Genomic DNA, 15,479 nt, shown 5'->3' with positions numbered 1-15,479 from the left:
TCAAATAAGATATCATAGAAATGAGACAAAACAGGTTTTATGGTTCAGCCACATTTAAGACTGGGTCAGCTGGTCTGTAGAGAACCCACAGAATTTATTTCTATAAAAGAATGTGAGCGGAAGTGGCAACAGCTGTACTTTATTACAAACCTGAGGCTGTTTTAACTACAAAACTTTCTTTATGCCTGTAGGTTTCTATAGCAATTGCTGCCATTCTGAGCAGCAGATATGTAAACTCCCATTTTTACAACAACAAAATACTTGGTTTAATCAAATGTGCCTTTTTCTGTGTTTCACCTACACAGTTAAGTGTAAATTAACCCTATTTCTCACATTTACCACTTTTATTTATGCCGCAAAATCATATTTTAGAATCACCTAGCCTAATAATAAACGAACCAAAAAATTGCTGGTAATAAAAATGCAATCATGTCTTTTTCACTCAAACTCCTTTAGTTATCTCAAGTATTCTTGGCTAATGAAACACAGATCATCACATTAAAAACAAAAAGCTACTTAATATTTTAAAACAATTATCCACTCTACTATCCCAGAGGAAGAATTTATATTGCTCTTGCTCCTGTTTCACAGACAATATGAAATTTCCAAGAAGAAACAGGGAGAAATACTTCAATCCAAGAAATTCCTGAAGTAATGACTCATTTTTTGTACATATTGACAGAAGATCCCCAAAAGAATAAAAAGCATCCTCTACCAAGTAAATGTATTTGTTCTTTTCAGTAATACAATAAAATTAAATCCAAGTAGTTTTACACTGACATTTTAATAATGGAATTAGTAATTTCTAACCTCAGTTCTTCAAAATCACCCTACTTGAGATTATCTACTTCTCTTCCCTTTTGGTTTTTGTTTTTTTTTTTTTGTCTTTAATAATATATTAATATTAAAGTATTTAACTTTCTTCTTCAGTTCACTATCTCCAAGTGCATGAGGGGAAAGACCTTGTATACAGAATGTTTGAATATATGAATATAAATTAATATAATAGGGACTGAATTAGGTCAATGTGTCAAATAAGACAGTTAAGTATTTTTTCCATTAATATTTTTAAATTAATTTAAATATGTTTTGCCAGTGCTTTCTGGACTCTTATTTTATAAATACCAGCTACTTAGAAGGAAATTCATTCTTCATTTAAACACCTATATGCTCACACATACAATCTCTTTATAAAAAGACAAGAATTATCAGGTAAATTGGTCGTTACAGGAATTCCCTCATACATGCATTTTTCAGTTAATGCATTAATAAAGTTTGGAAAACTCTACTTTTGAATGGGGCAGATCAACACCAAGAAATGAAACAGGCAATAAACTATTATGATGAGGCAAAGGAATTAAGATCTTATTCAGCATTCTCTTAAAACTCTAACAATAAACCTTTACTCCTACACTGACTAGAAAGAAACCCCAACTAAATAAAGAACCCGCAACCAAAGGAGCCAAAGAATCCCCTAACAAGGCCTAATGCAAAACTGAAACAGAAAATGTTCAAACAACAAAGTATAAGTATCACCCCAGATGTTTAGAATGGAAGTCAGCATTGGCACCGTTCCAATAATTATCCTTCAATGGTTTTGTCTGGGTTTTGTATGCTTGTTTTAGAATACTTGCAGAGTACTTATGTCAAGAAAGAAATTAAAGCAATCAAAACAAAAATCATGCATAATTTTTAAGTACAGTAAGTGCTGAACTTTCACCTTTATTTCAAAAACAACCTATTACAGTTAAGTTGTAGACTAATTCTGCCATTGTGATGGCCTGTTTATGCATTTTTCAGGGATATCATGGCTGCATCTAATCTAGGTGGCAAAACTGGGTACTTCTTCAAAACATGTTAAAAAATTTTGAAAAATTTCAGGGTTAGAAAAAGTCAGAAGGACAAGTTATAATAAAAGTACAGAGCAAAGAGAGTTTAGGAAGTGACAAGAAGGCAAAAAAAAGGAGCATTTCAGAACGCCTGGCTTCCCAAGATCTATTTCAACAGCAGCTGGTCTCCCTGGGAGCTCCTTTATCATGAAAATCTGAAGTGGAAACTGTTCAATATTCCGAAGTTCATTTTTATAAAAGAAGTTAACTGTAAACTGCTGACGGGGAAGCTGGGCTTCTGCAATATACGAAAGAGATATGACCTTAATCCTAAGAAAAAGACATTCAGAAAACAAAAAAAAAGTATTATTTCTAGCTGCTCTTCCTCATTTATTTAATTATTTTCTTTTCACTCTGCTCAAAAACAATCATAGTGAAAAAATGCAATGCTTTCTCTAAAGTACTACTAGTAACAGCAGAGAGTTGACACTTCTGACAAAGGAAGCCTTATCAACAGGTATTTTATACTTCCACGCACTTTTACAAGTTTGCTAATAATACATGGCACAGGAAAATAGTCTTGCTCTACAACATAGACACATTTGATCTATTTTTAACTTTATTTAAGATCTTATCAGGACACCTGATTGTCTTTACCAAAATAAAGTCAGCCTTATTCCAAGTTTCAAAGAAAGCATTCCAGTTGGAAATACAGATATCTAGAAGGAAGTCTTCATCAAGAAATATCTGAGGTATGACTGCTTGTCTTTTCTCACAGAAGAAAAAAAACTTGGCTTATTTATCCTAAGATCTGATGAATCTTAAACATGAAAACCTCAAGAAAAGACACAGTGAAAAAAAAAACTATATGTGAAAGGTTAATTTATGGTATTCATAAAAAAAAGATAGATTTCAAAAAGTTAAATATTCATCACTGCATCACATACTAACTGAACTATAAGTAGGCCCTAAAAAAAAAACCAAAACAGTATTTTTACAGTACACAAAAATTTAGTTACATGGATTTCTGTTCTGATTGTGGAAAACACAAAATTTCTCATCGTGCTGAAGATGATTGGTTAGAACCAGTCACTCTTTTGCTGTCCCGTCTCTGTGGTTAAGACAAGGCAACTACCTATCTTCCCATTCGGTAAGCACCCATCCTTCCCAGAAAGATTAGCACTGTAACTAGGAACAACATTGAGACAACATGAACAGCCTGTTCCACTTAGCAGCATCCGTGTTTGTTTTAAATATTTACATTCAGATTTTGAGTATGTGATTTTGTATGAAAAATATCATCTCCATAAAGAACAGCTGAATTATAGACACTGATTTTTTTTTCCTATGAACTTAAAGATGAAGAACTACAACTTGTTAACATAAGGGTTAACTGACAAAGCTACTGAATCCTGCTATAATCTCCATGAAAACAGACCTATAATAAAACATCAAGCCTAACTAATCTACAGAAAACTAGTAGTGCATTTAAGTACAATTACCAATAAAAACTATAAAGGGAATTCAGTCTGTAACATTATTTTGTTCACACATTGAGTATTTTGTCTGTTGGCACAGCTATCCTTTCCCTTCCAAAAAGTACTGTTCAGACTGTATACTGACTTTCCCCCACCACTCCCTGAGAATTACAGAATAACCTCATAGGATATTTCATGCTGTAAGAGAAGTCAGAGTAGGGGATGTCATAGGATAATCATATTGTAAGGGATGTCAGGAGGTTTGCAGCCCAACCTCCTGCTGTAAGATAAGACATTTGGTCAGGTTACTGGGGGCTTTATTTTTTCAGTCTTGAAAGATTTCAAGGAGAGAAAGTGCACAACTTCTCTAAGTAACCTGTCCCAATGCTCGACTGAACATATAAACATCTCTCTTTGATTTTTACAAACAAATTAAATTTAGCACCTGGTAAGCTGAAGTGCATTACTTATATTTTATGGAAAAGAAAACCAATTTCATGTGAATCTAATGCAGCAGTAAATTCAAGTCCATATCTAACAACTCAGAGTACTTGTACAAGTCATTCCTAGGCTTGACTAGGAATGACTAATAGTAACACTTCTGTTCAGCTCTTGATGAACTGGAGAAAATTTAATTGTCTATAGTAAAATAGGATATTTCCAATAAAGCTATAAAAAGATCACTTATCTGATGACTAAATCCTGATTTCTGTGCTCCAAGCTAACTCATTTGCATGGGACCAACATATAATCTGTCCACTATGTGTCAATTATGAAAACATTATGTAAATAAAAGCAAAGAACTTGTCAAATATGTATATTTATGTTTCTTCATTTTAAAACACTCTATCACATTAATTATTCCGTCTGTAGCACTAACCATAGCTCAACCATGTCCCATATTTCAGACACAAGAGCTACTAAGTTATTGCAAATATGATTTTACCACATCCAAAAGACTACCTTATGTAAACAAAACTACTATGGTGCAGTGGTAACTCCACCAGTTTTATCCAGATCTCAATTCAGTGAGATGTTTACATCATCTTTTTGTAAGTATTTGTCTTAAGAGGTTGTAGTAAATCCTTGAGAAAAAATGAAAGAAATTAGTAGGAATACAAACAAAACCCAAATAATCTATTATTTTATTTGCCAGCACAGAACCCTTCAAAATTTAGCTGAGTTAAGCAAAAATACAGGATATGCTACAGTCAGATTTGCTGCTTTCTCTGCATAAATAGGACTCCTGAGGTTGTTCAGTATTTCTATAGTTTACTATTACTTACAACTTTGTCAAAGTGTCCTGTGTGTCCTTGCTTTCTGCCAATGCATATAAAACACACATAAGCCACATCGAAAAATTTAAGATTTCAAATTTTAAAAAGGAACAATGGAAGAAAGCCACAAACATTTTTATTCAAAAAATGTTTATAGTCACAAACTACAATAGCTTGAAGCCATCAACATAGACAGGCTTCAAGTTAATGCTATGCTCTTTCATTTATCTCTGAAAAGATAACAAAGACCAACCAACTTTTAAGAAGAAAGAACTGTGTTGTTTCAGTGGAAAAGAACAAACGCCACCTTACAGTCTCTGAAGAATAAAAATTGAGACCAATGTCTGCTAAAAGCACAGAAAAAATGACTGGAGACTGCAAAAAAGAGACTAGAGTGGGCTGACAGCAAATCAGGATGAGGAGGCTCTAAGGAATAAAGGAAAGGTAATGGAAGGAAACCTGACAGGAAAAAAGCAAGGAGACAGGACTGGGTGAGCTAAGAAACCAAAATTTGGAATGGTCAAGCCCAGGGATACTTAAAACACTGAGACCAGCTACAAGATGATAAAGGTGCTGTCATTAGGATACATATAAATGATGAAGTGAAAAGGACTGTGCTTGCACAAGTCTAGCAAAAGAGCCCTCGTGCACCACAACACATTTGAAAGCCTACAGTACAAAGGATTTCAGTCTTGCACCACTTTTCCACTACCCAAGCAAATGCACTACAAGTTACACTACTCTGTTTTATCACTGCTGTACATAAAAGGGACTGCACTCTTATAATATCACTCATGATGGTAAAAGTTCAGGAGTTTTCTGCAAAGGATTAAACTTTTCTGATTCTCTTTGTAACCACTGTAGGTCCAATACAGTAAAACAATAAGAAATTTACTTCAAAAATTAAAATTTTTCTGCTTTTTCTTGATTTGTTGTTTTTTGGCTTCTTTGATTGTTTGTTTTTTTTTTTTTAATTCCCTATGATTTAATTTTCTAGGTTTTAAGAACATTTATAGGACACATATGCATATTTTTCTTCACAAACAACACAAAAGAAGATTATTATGGTTACTAAATCAAGCACTCAAAAGGTGTAAAATTACAAATTGTTGTCTGTGCAACCATAATTAACTTCCCTTGAGTTTGTTTGGTTTTTTACAATATAGTTAAATAGAATGTGCTTCTTATTCAAAGTTACCTTGCCACTGAAGATGATACAGAACTTAAGGCAGGTAGGATCTCTTGTTTTATCTACTGAAGAACTGAGCTTGCAGAATGAAAAAGGGACAGGGGCTGTATAATATGCCAAAAAGACTTTAATGGCTAACATTCTCGCAAACCATTTAACCTAAAATTTCCATAATTTGTAATTAACTGAAAATTCCTCTTTTTCCCCATTCACCGTGCAGATACACTCAGAGACGTGGAGCAGTCAGGACTGTTACAAAAAACAGTAGCAGGTATAACTTGAGGAAACATATTTACAAGAATTGTAGAAATTTCAAACGGGACACCAAAAATGAGTGAATACTTTTCACCTAACCCTCTTTGTGCCTTTCTTCACCATCTGTAGAAGTGTCGTCTCACCTTTGGTAGTGTTTGATAAACTACTAGTACTTTGTAGGGCATTCTGATCACATACTGATAAGCACTTTAGCAAAGATCACACAGATGTAATCAGTTCTGTCTTCAAAGCAGAGCTGAGTAACACTGAATAAATAAATCATGGGCTCACTCAATGATCAATGAAAAATACTGAATTCTCTTAAGTGAGCTCCATCTATCCCATGCAGTGAAAGACAGGATTCCATTGGAAAAAAAATAGTATGTGATCATGTAATTAAGACTGTATAAGAAGTACATGCTCAAAAAGGCACTTTAAACTGCTTTCCCATAACCTTAATAACATGGGATTTCTCTACAAAAGGTGTTTAAGACAGACCCTCAATTTAAAATTCTATAAAATCAAGTAGGTTCTTGCATTACCATGAAGTTGTGTTGAGGTTGCGTTACTTTTTAGCACCACTTAAAAGTGAAACTGGAAATCTCTTGCTGGTTTAGAACAGCATTGTGGATAGTACAAATATGGACCAGGACAGAAGTGTTTTGCCTAGGCTAGTTTTACTTTTTGCAAAATTTAGAGATAGTAAAGATCTCTTTTTTTCTAATGTCAACTATTGCTAAAGACAAAAAAGCAAATAATAGCATATAGCATACCTTTGAATGCAAATGACCAAACAAAAGATTAATACTACCAACAGTTTTCAGAAACATTAAGGTGAGTTCTTATTAAAGAAATTTTGGTGCATCATCTTTTATGGAAGAACATGGACAAAGATCATCCTTTCACAAAGATCTTTACAGTATTTGCACTACAAGGACATTCAGAAGTAACTAATCACAGATTAAAAAAAACTGAGAATTTTTGTAACTTCAAGTTATTTCAGAAAGTTTTCTCCTGTCTTATGTAATATCAAGGCCTGTGCTCATGATTTTTAGTGGTTTACAAGTAATTCTATACAAAAGAGTGAAACTAAGTAATATATTTGTTAATAACTTTTTTGATACAGCTACCTCTGCACAGGTGGCTGCATTTTAAAGGCGCATTTTTCCCTAAATTGTGCAGCCTAATAATTACATAATGGCTTATTTTTTAAACGTTAACAAACCCTTTTTAATGTGCTGTAATATAACTGTATTATAATATTGTTACATAACTATGACTATGCTAGAATGTAACACTCGAAAACATTCGCAGCTCAGAGGTCACACTTTACTTTCATTACTAAATGGAGCATAGTTGATTAATTTCATAGATAATCTCCCGTAGATTTCATAAACAGAATTAAACAGCGCTTCATAGAGCAGCTGCAATTCCTGAAGAGCCGAGGAGCGGCTCGGGCGCGGCACCCTGGGGCAGGCTCAGCCCTTCCAGGTGCCTTTAGCGGAGCTCAGCAATGGCATCTCTGCCCTCACCAGCAGGTTACTGCAGCCGCTCCGAATTACTGACATGTACGGAAACGCCGCATGATTTGCATTTTACAAGGAGATAACGAAGTGAATCGCTATCATTTTTACTGCAAGAAGGTACACTGAAAAGAAAAAAAAACCCAAACCAAAAACCAACACCCTTTTTAGCCCGGCACCACTAAACACACCCAACACGCAGATAAATCAGCGTACGGGCTGCTCCGGCACACAGACCGTGGAGCTGAAATGATGCGCTTGAAGATCACGGCAGGGACGCGTTTTCACGCGCGCTGCCAAAATCCATACGTGCGCCGTAGGAAACGGAGAGGAAACCGCGCACGAGGCTTCCCCTGCGGCAGCATCCCGCTCCCTCGCCAGCCAGCATCCCCCCCGAGCCCACCATCGGCGGGGACAGCACTCGCCGGGGATTACCCGGGGCGGGCGGCCCACTTTCGGCAGCCCGGGGTGCCGAGTAATCCCGCGCCCAGCGGGCAGGCGCCCTGGGAGGGGGCGGCTTCCCCGTGCCCAGCCCGCTTCCCGTGCCGGGAAAGGGCCGCCGCTCCCGGCCGCCGCAAAGGAGCGGCTCCCACCCGGGGCCGTGGCGGGGCTCTGGGCTGCCCCGCCGCCCCGCACCTGCCCCAGCTCCCCGCGTTCCCCCGGCCGCACCGGCAGAGTTGTGACCCCCGCCGCTGAGGGGACCCGCCCGGGCGGTCCCCGTCCCCAGGACCGCGCGGTGCCGGTGGCCGCGCGCCGCCCCGTCAGTGCCGCTCGAACGCGGGACCCCGCTGCGCTGCGCGGGGCCGGCCGAGCCCTGCCCTACCTGCCGCACGGCCGGGCTGTCACCCCGCGCCGTCCGCACCTCCGCCGCGCCCCGGGCACGTCTCGGCCGGCGCTGCTGCCCGGCCGGCGCGGCTGGCTCGGCTCGGCTCGGCTCGGCGCGTCCTTGCCCGGCTCGGCAGCGCTGACAGCCGCCCGCGCGCCCCCGCCCCGGCCGCGCGCGGGGCCGCCGGGGCCGAGCGGGGCCGAGCGGGGCGCGGGGAGCGGCGGCGGCTGATTGGACGGGGGTGATGTCACTCGTGCGCGCGCGAGCGGGCGGGAGCGCGCGCGAGCGGGGCGGTGAGGCGGAGCGGGCGCGAGCGGGGCGGGTGCTCGTGAGCCCCGTCCCCGGGCGCGGGCGGACGGCCTGGTGGAACGGCGCGGGGAAAGCGGCGGGAGGGGTGCCCTGGGGCCGGGGCGCGCACCGCCGGCAGCCGGGATGAGAGGGACCTCTGCGGAGCGGGACGGGCGGAGGTGATCAGGGCCGGGGGTGAAGGGGGCTCGGCATCCCTCCGGCCGCGCCCGTCCCGCGGGCCGTGACACATGCCTGCAGGTGGAGCGGCGCCCCGCGCTGTCCAGGCAGCGTGTGCGGCACCGGCTGCGGTTCTCACACAGACACACGTAGTCACAGACACACAGACACACGTAGTCACAGACACACAGACACAGGCACGGACGGGTGCGGGCACAGCCACACGGGCACAGGCGTGCGCGCTGCACATGCCCGAAGGGCGGGTGAAGCCCGAGTTAAGCTGCTGCCCCTACCCCCGAGCGTGGCTCTCAACCGCCGGCATCACGGACCGCATCAAAGAGGCGGGATAGACCGCAAGGGTGCAGCTGGGCAAGAGTCGTGATGCTGGGGACCCCCGGGGGATGTGCTCGTCAAGGCCAGCTTCAAACTTTCAATCCATACCGCCCTCACAAACTAGGAGAATGATTTTGAAATGACACGATATGTCTTCAGCCTCAACTTATTTTCTGAACTTTTCATCTTCTATGTATGAACATATTTCTTAATTCTTTTTCATTACCACAAAGACTAGCTATTTATTTTTAAAGCATCTATTGTCCCGTGAGCCCAAGTCTTATGGTATTTTCCACATTATAAGTTGCAGAAATCAAAACTCCCAGAGGGGAAAAAAAAAGGATAAATATGGGGCTTGCTGCATACGCACTTGTAGAAAGCAAACAGGTCCAGAGAAGACTGATGCAGGAAGGACTCATGAGAGACAGAACATGGAACCTAAAAAATTCTGAGACATGAGTTCACCCTGTATATGAAATGCAATTTTTGATGGCAGCAGGAGCTGCAACCATGACACTTTATATTTACAGAGAGTGACAGATAAGACAGTTACTAGCAGGCACAGCAGAAATAACACATGACTAGGTTGCACTACCTGCATGACAGTAACGAACAGAGAGTGAAAAACTTCAGCAAGTCCAAGACCCTGAGACTCCTTGTTCCTTCATGATCAATCCTTATGGAGTAACACCAAAGCAACATGCATTTCCCCTTATGAAAAATCAGGTTTCTGCAGTTCCTTTATTCCCCCGACACTTGAAGTAAGGAGAGGAGGACTACTTCACTTACAGCTGTCATCTAGTGTGGTTCTCACATGTCTCAAAGGATTTGAACTCTAAAACACAAGAGAGCACTGACTTTGCAGTTACTGTTTGCTGGTTGCACCAAATACAGTTATGTCAATTTCAGTGAGCTCATACTCTCACAACTGTATGGATCAGAAGCTTGCTCAAGAATAAAAAAGATGGCTCATAAAAAACCCCAACCCAATAGATTTTCATTTAATCATTCCAGAGTTGGAGGTTTAGACTTGGGTCTTTAATTCCTGTTTTTAATCCAATACTGACCATTGTGTGTGTACACAAACATTCAGAAGAGGGGAAGAGCTGGCGCTGTTGGTGTGCTCTCTAAGAAACAGGCACAGAGATAATATGCGAGAAAATTGGGTGGTAGCAAAACTGCATAAAAAAATGGGAAATAAAGACTGGACAGCATATTAAGATAAACAGGATAGATTATGCATATCGGCACAGTATATAGTCATGAAACAGAAGGCATTTGAAGTATTAGTGAGCTTTGAATCGCTGGCACAGACCTCACACGAACGTCAGTTTTTAGACCTTAACTGCTTTCTTATGGTGAGGACTATAAAACAGTTTCAGCCCTTGCTAGGATTTAGAGCAGTCTCACAACTGCTCTAAATAGCGTTGTTCATTGCCTCATGCTGCATTTGCTGCTAGAAGCTGTAAAACACAAAGCTCTAGGATGAGTTGGTGAAGAAGTGCTGTGACCTGTCCCCTCTGATGTACAGCACGGGCTGCTATATATCTGCCACTGTGCATTTAACACTTGCAGTACTCTCTGAAGGATGTTCCTCCCTAATATTCAGTAATTTCAGTTAATGATTTCATTGCCAGAAGTTAAGATGGCTGTCTCACACATTTTGAAGCAGGGTATTTTTTTACTTAAATATACCAGTGGGTGTCTCTGCACTGCACAGAACGTCTCTGTCTCTCCCTTTGCTTGATTCAAACGTCCTTTGCCAGAGTCAGGGAGTCAGTAAAGCAAAACAGAAACAGAAGACATACTAAAAGCAGAAACAGAGTGCTTTCATCACCCTGTGCATTTGTAATCAATCAGCTGCTCATTATTCTGTAACACTTTCCTTACAATCAATGTATATTTTAGTTCATAGACATACCTACATCCCTGCATACTTGATTCCAGTGAAGGATTTGCTCCCTAGAAAGAGTCAAAAGTCATTTGGGATCCAAATATAAGGATGAAATAGACATAGCTTCAGCCTGCAGCACTTATGGAGGGACAGCAACCACTGACCTCACTTAATATTTTTACAACACTCCTAGCATCCACCATGGGAGGAAGGGGGAGGGGGAAGGGAATATGAAACAGGGACAACAGCTTTCTGTTACTGTAATAAAATGGAGACAGAGGCCAGCATAAGCTTTATATACCCCTACCCAGTCCCAGCAATCTTTCAGAGGATTAATGAGATTAGAAGCCTCTATTCTTTTGCTAATGGCTGTTTATTTGAAAAATTACTTTTCTTGTAAACATACAGAAATGACCATATGTTACTCCATACTCCAGTGCTGCCTTGGGATACTACTAAAAAAACAAGAATGAGTATCATGTTCCAACTGCAAATTTTACAAAAAACAATTAATTTGCCCTTCAACTCTTTGTCTATGGAATCTTACCTGGTTGAGGGTAATGTATTAAAATAGATTAAGACTATTCATTTGAAGAATCTTGCTGCAGCTTATGCTGCTGAAAGAAGGCTAACAATCCATTTTAAAATCCATGGTTATTTGAATTCCACATGTATATTTGCAGAGATAATTTGAACTCTGGCTATACCCAAGCCTGTCATCCATGAAATTGACACATGCAAGTTCCTTTTCATAGTTTCCAAATGTTGCAAAATATTTCCCATGATATTAAATATTTTCACATGAAAGGAAGGTTTAGAGTCAGACTTAACTGAGCTGAACACTATTCTTGTTGAATTCCAAGCTTTTCAGAGTGAATGAAACATATCAGAAAGGTAAGTTTAATTATAAAGCTTAAAATAGAACATACAGCAAAGACTTAAGGTTGAAATTAGATTCTGTATCATATGAGTTTATCTCAATACCTTGAAGTTTAATCATTGAGGCTATTATTTCCTATGCTTGATCTCTTTCATGAATCAAATGTGTCTGGAAAATGATTCAGACATTTTTGAGGATGCTAAAGGATAAAATTAGATACTTGTAATGGGAAACAACTTTTTCAACCATTCTTGTAGTGGGAATACTGTCCCTATATCCCTCCTCAGAAGGGATTAAGAACTTGAGGTCTGGCAAAAAAAAAAGTAGCTTAGAGCTCAGACAGGTTTTTTTGTACAAACAAAAACATTAATATCTGACAACTGGAGCAGGAGAGAAATTAAGAGGATGACATTGTGATAATATATTTACAATCTGTTGATCATTGACTGGTACCATATGCTCTATATACCAGTCCAACTTCGGTCATTAGGTTGCTGTTATAAGATGCACTGGAGTTTGTTTAAGAAGTAGTCCCATGTGTCATGGCTTGAGTGAATATAAAATTAGATTTTTCTCTCAGCAGGCAGATCTGTCAATCTACCCACAAATGAAAATATTTATCTTTTGCTTTAAATTCTTTTCTCTATGAGCTATTACCAGGATACCACACCACAGGCAACTCATGTGCAACTTCAGAGAAGCAGAAATTGCTCAGATTCTCTGCAGAGTCAAAAGTATGATCTCTCACCAGTCCAGTCCGTATTCCATGGATGCATGTAGCAGGATGCATAGACACAGGCTTCTCAGTGCAAAGCAAAGGACAAAACCAAACCAAACATTTTTAGAAAGTAGATTTTGTGGCCCTGTATCAGCCATTTCTCACACATGATGTTGATTCTATTGATTATTGTTGATGCCCACAGTTGCGCATTTACCCCGGTGATAGACCATCATCTCATGAGCATAAAATTCTGCACTTTACTGACATTTTCATATATAGGGGAGATATTTTAGTTTTCTTTAAGTATATGTGAAAATTTGCATAACTATTATGGAAAAAGAGTACTAGTACTTATTGCTGTTACAAGTCTTTAAGAGGTATTGTGTTACCACCATTTTCTCATCCTAATCTTTTTTTCTCACCCTAATCTTATGCATTAGAATTTTGCAAGGGCTTAGGGGGTTTTCTTCTAAGAATTCCTGTCTCATTCACTATAAAAAGTGAATATATGTAATACAGCATCTCTGTAATACTTCTTTATGTCTGAAACAATCAACTGATTTAGGAATAATTTGCAGCTAAGTGGTGCTAAGTAAAAATTCCTCTTCTTTTTTCATTGTGACCATGTGTGCATTTCCTGATGCTCTCCAAGGTCCCCATCTTCAAAACCTTTCTTCCAAAAATACAGGCATGACAAGATTTTAGTATCTTCATTTCAGTATATGCATCTAAGATACAAAATGACATGTGGAAATTACTAAATAAATTGCAAATATCTCAGCGGCTAAACGCCCTGTTTTTTTTTCAGAAATGCTAAACATTTTCCATATTCTTTATAGGCAAGGGAGAAGGTAGATAAGATTACCTAAAGTCAGGGCTGAAACTGCCACTTCAAGCTGGTTGAATGGAGAATAAGGAGCACATCTACTGTTATTGAAAATAAAAATGACTGACGTGGCTTGCACAGTAACACATGGACTGTGAGAGATATGGAGCTTAGTATCTGTCTTGATAACTTCTTTTAAGCACTTTCTGCTATTGAAATCATGCTGCAGTGTAAGGCTTTCAAAAGAAAATACACCTATTTCAAAGAAAGTCACTTCATTCAAACCTCAGTAACAATGCAAGCATAACATCTTTACTTTGGACTCTGGATTTTTTGTGTTCTTTCAGCATCATTTAATGTGGGTTATATATAATGCATATTTCTATGTCACTTTTTATTTGCTTTTTAAAATAAAATATTCATCAGCCATATAAAAAGAAAGAAATCATTTACTTCAAAGAAAAGGAATTTCTGTACAGTAGGGTTCAGCATATCTGTAGAGGCTACAGCATGCTCCAGTTTTCTGAACAGTATTAAACAATTCTTTGATGATATTTTAAGAAGCTCTTCTAGAAGGAGCATTTCTGATGGAAGATTCATAGTCACAGAAGGTGCTTGTTTATTATATACTTAGCATTAATACCAGATGCTTTCCCCTAAGGTGTGGCAGATGCCTTGGACTTCTAGTAGAATTGTATTTGCACTAGCCTACTAGTCACTGCTTATTAGCAATGTGGGATTTAACCTCCTTTTCCTAAATCTTATCTGAAATCTGCCTGACAGGACAAGACACAGAAGCCGATACAGCCCTGCCTGATTGTGGGAGGAAATAGGAGAAAGATTAGTGCTAAAAATGGTATGTTCACTTTTATCTCTGCTGTTAGTTGCCATCAAGGTTAGTAGTGTGTGGCTTCTTTGTCACTGCCACTGTCTTCAACTGGAGCATATCAGCATGTCTGTGTCAAGGCAGGAATGCTGCAGAGCCTGGAAAACTATTCTGAGAAGATCTTGCCATTCAAATGTCTAAAACAAAACAACCAATATATCAGCTCAGTGGTAAAGACACAGCCAAGCTTACTGCTTGCTGACACATTTGCCCGATGATCACCAGTACAGGAGATAAGGTGTATCGAAATGATGTATTGGAACAGCATCAAATTTTATCACCAAAGACTACCACCATCTTCACTTAGTTTTAATTCTTATTTAGCAGAACAGCCCTGCTAAAATATCACATTTTCTTTATGTCTTTGTTTTCTTAATATCCTGTCTTAGGTAGCCTAACCTCATCTTTATTGGCTTCAAAAGTTGTACTACAGTTGTTCTTTCCTTGTGTCCTGATAAGATTAGGCATTGTGTGGATGCCATGGTGAGCCTTTATGTGACAATGTAGATGCTGAAAAGAATGCTTTAGCCCTACAGCTACAACATGAGTGACACAGAAATCTGTCACATACCTGCTAGTGCTAATGAAAAGGCTACAACCCTGAAACCTCCATTCGTATCTGAAATCTGTTTGTTCACTTTGTCTTGACTGCATGTAGGTAAAGATACAGATAGATGATAGAGATAGAGAGAGATGATACTGAGATAGATACAGGCATGTATGCATGTTCCTGTACAAATGGATTTAGAACAATTTTCATCTGGAAGAAAATAATAAATTTTGGTCTTGAGCTCCAAAAAAGTCTTTAATCTTCTCAACTAAAAATGACAAAACTTAATGCAAAGAATTCTCATGGGACTGATGCAAATTGGTTGCTCAGTAGTTGAGATCTTCTAATAAAAGGCTAATCTTTAAACTCAACCAGAAACTTCCACTTCAAAAGATTATACTTTTTTCACTCATGTTTTTTCAAGCAAGGTATTTTTCTTCTAAAAGGACACAAAAGTAGAGAAATAAGGAGAGAGGTAATAAAGGGCTCCAGTGAAGTTCCTTGGTGGTTTGGTCAGATTTGAGTTTAGCAGATAAAATACTTCAGG

At 39.4% G+C, this 15,479-nt stretch overlaps 1 protein-coding gene across 3 annotated transcripts in view; it reads right to left on the bottom strand.

The window, feature by feature from the left end:
• CNTN1 (contactin 1) overlaps positions 1-8,546 on the bottom strand; it is a 209,817-nt gene extending 201,271 nt beyond the window's left edge. For 2 of the 3 annotated variants that reach the window (XM_030258285.4, XM_072922138.1), the window contains exon 1: positions 8,375-8,517. The gene's annotated coding sequence lies outside the window, so the exon portion shown is untranslated. Of the gene's footprint in view, positions 1-8,374 lie in introns of all 3 variants that reach the window. The other variant, XM_030258278.4, reaches the window with a different exon arrangement.
• Between the last annotated feature and the right edge of the window lie 6,933 nt (positions 8,547-15,479).

Source organism: Taeniopygia guttata, chromosome 1A (genome assembly GCF_048771995.1).
Source record: "Taeniopygia guttata chromosome 1A, bTaeGut7.mat, whole genome shotgun sequence".
Lineage (NCBI taxonomy): Eukaryota > Metazoa > Chordata > Aves > Passeriformes > Estrildidae > Taeniopygia > Taeniopygia guttata.
Note: the sequence above shows the minus strand (reverse complement) of the source record. Positions and strands in the feature narration are given on the sequence as shown.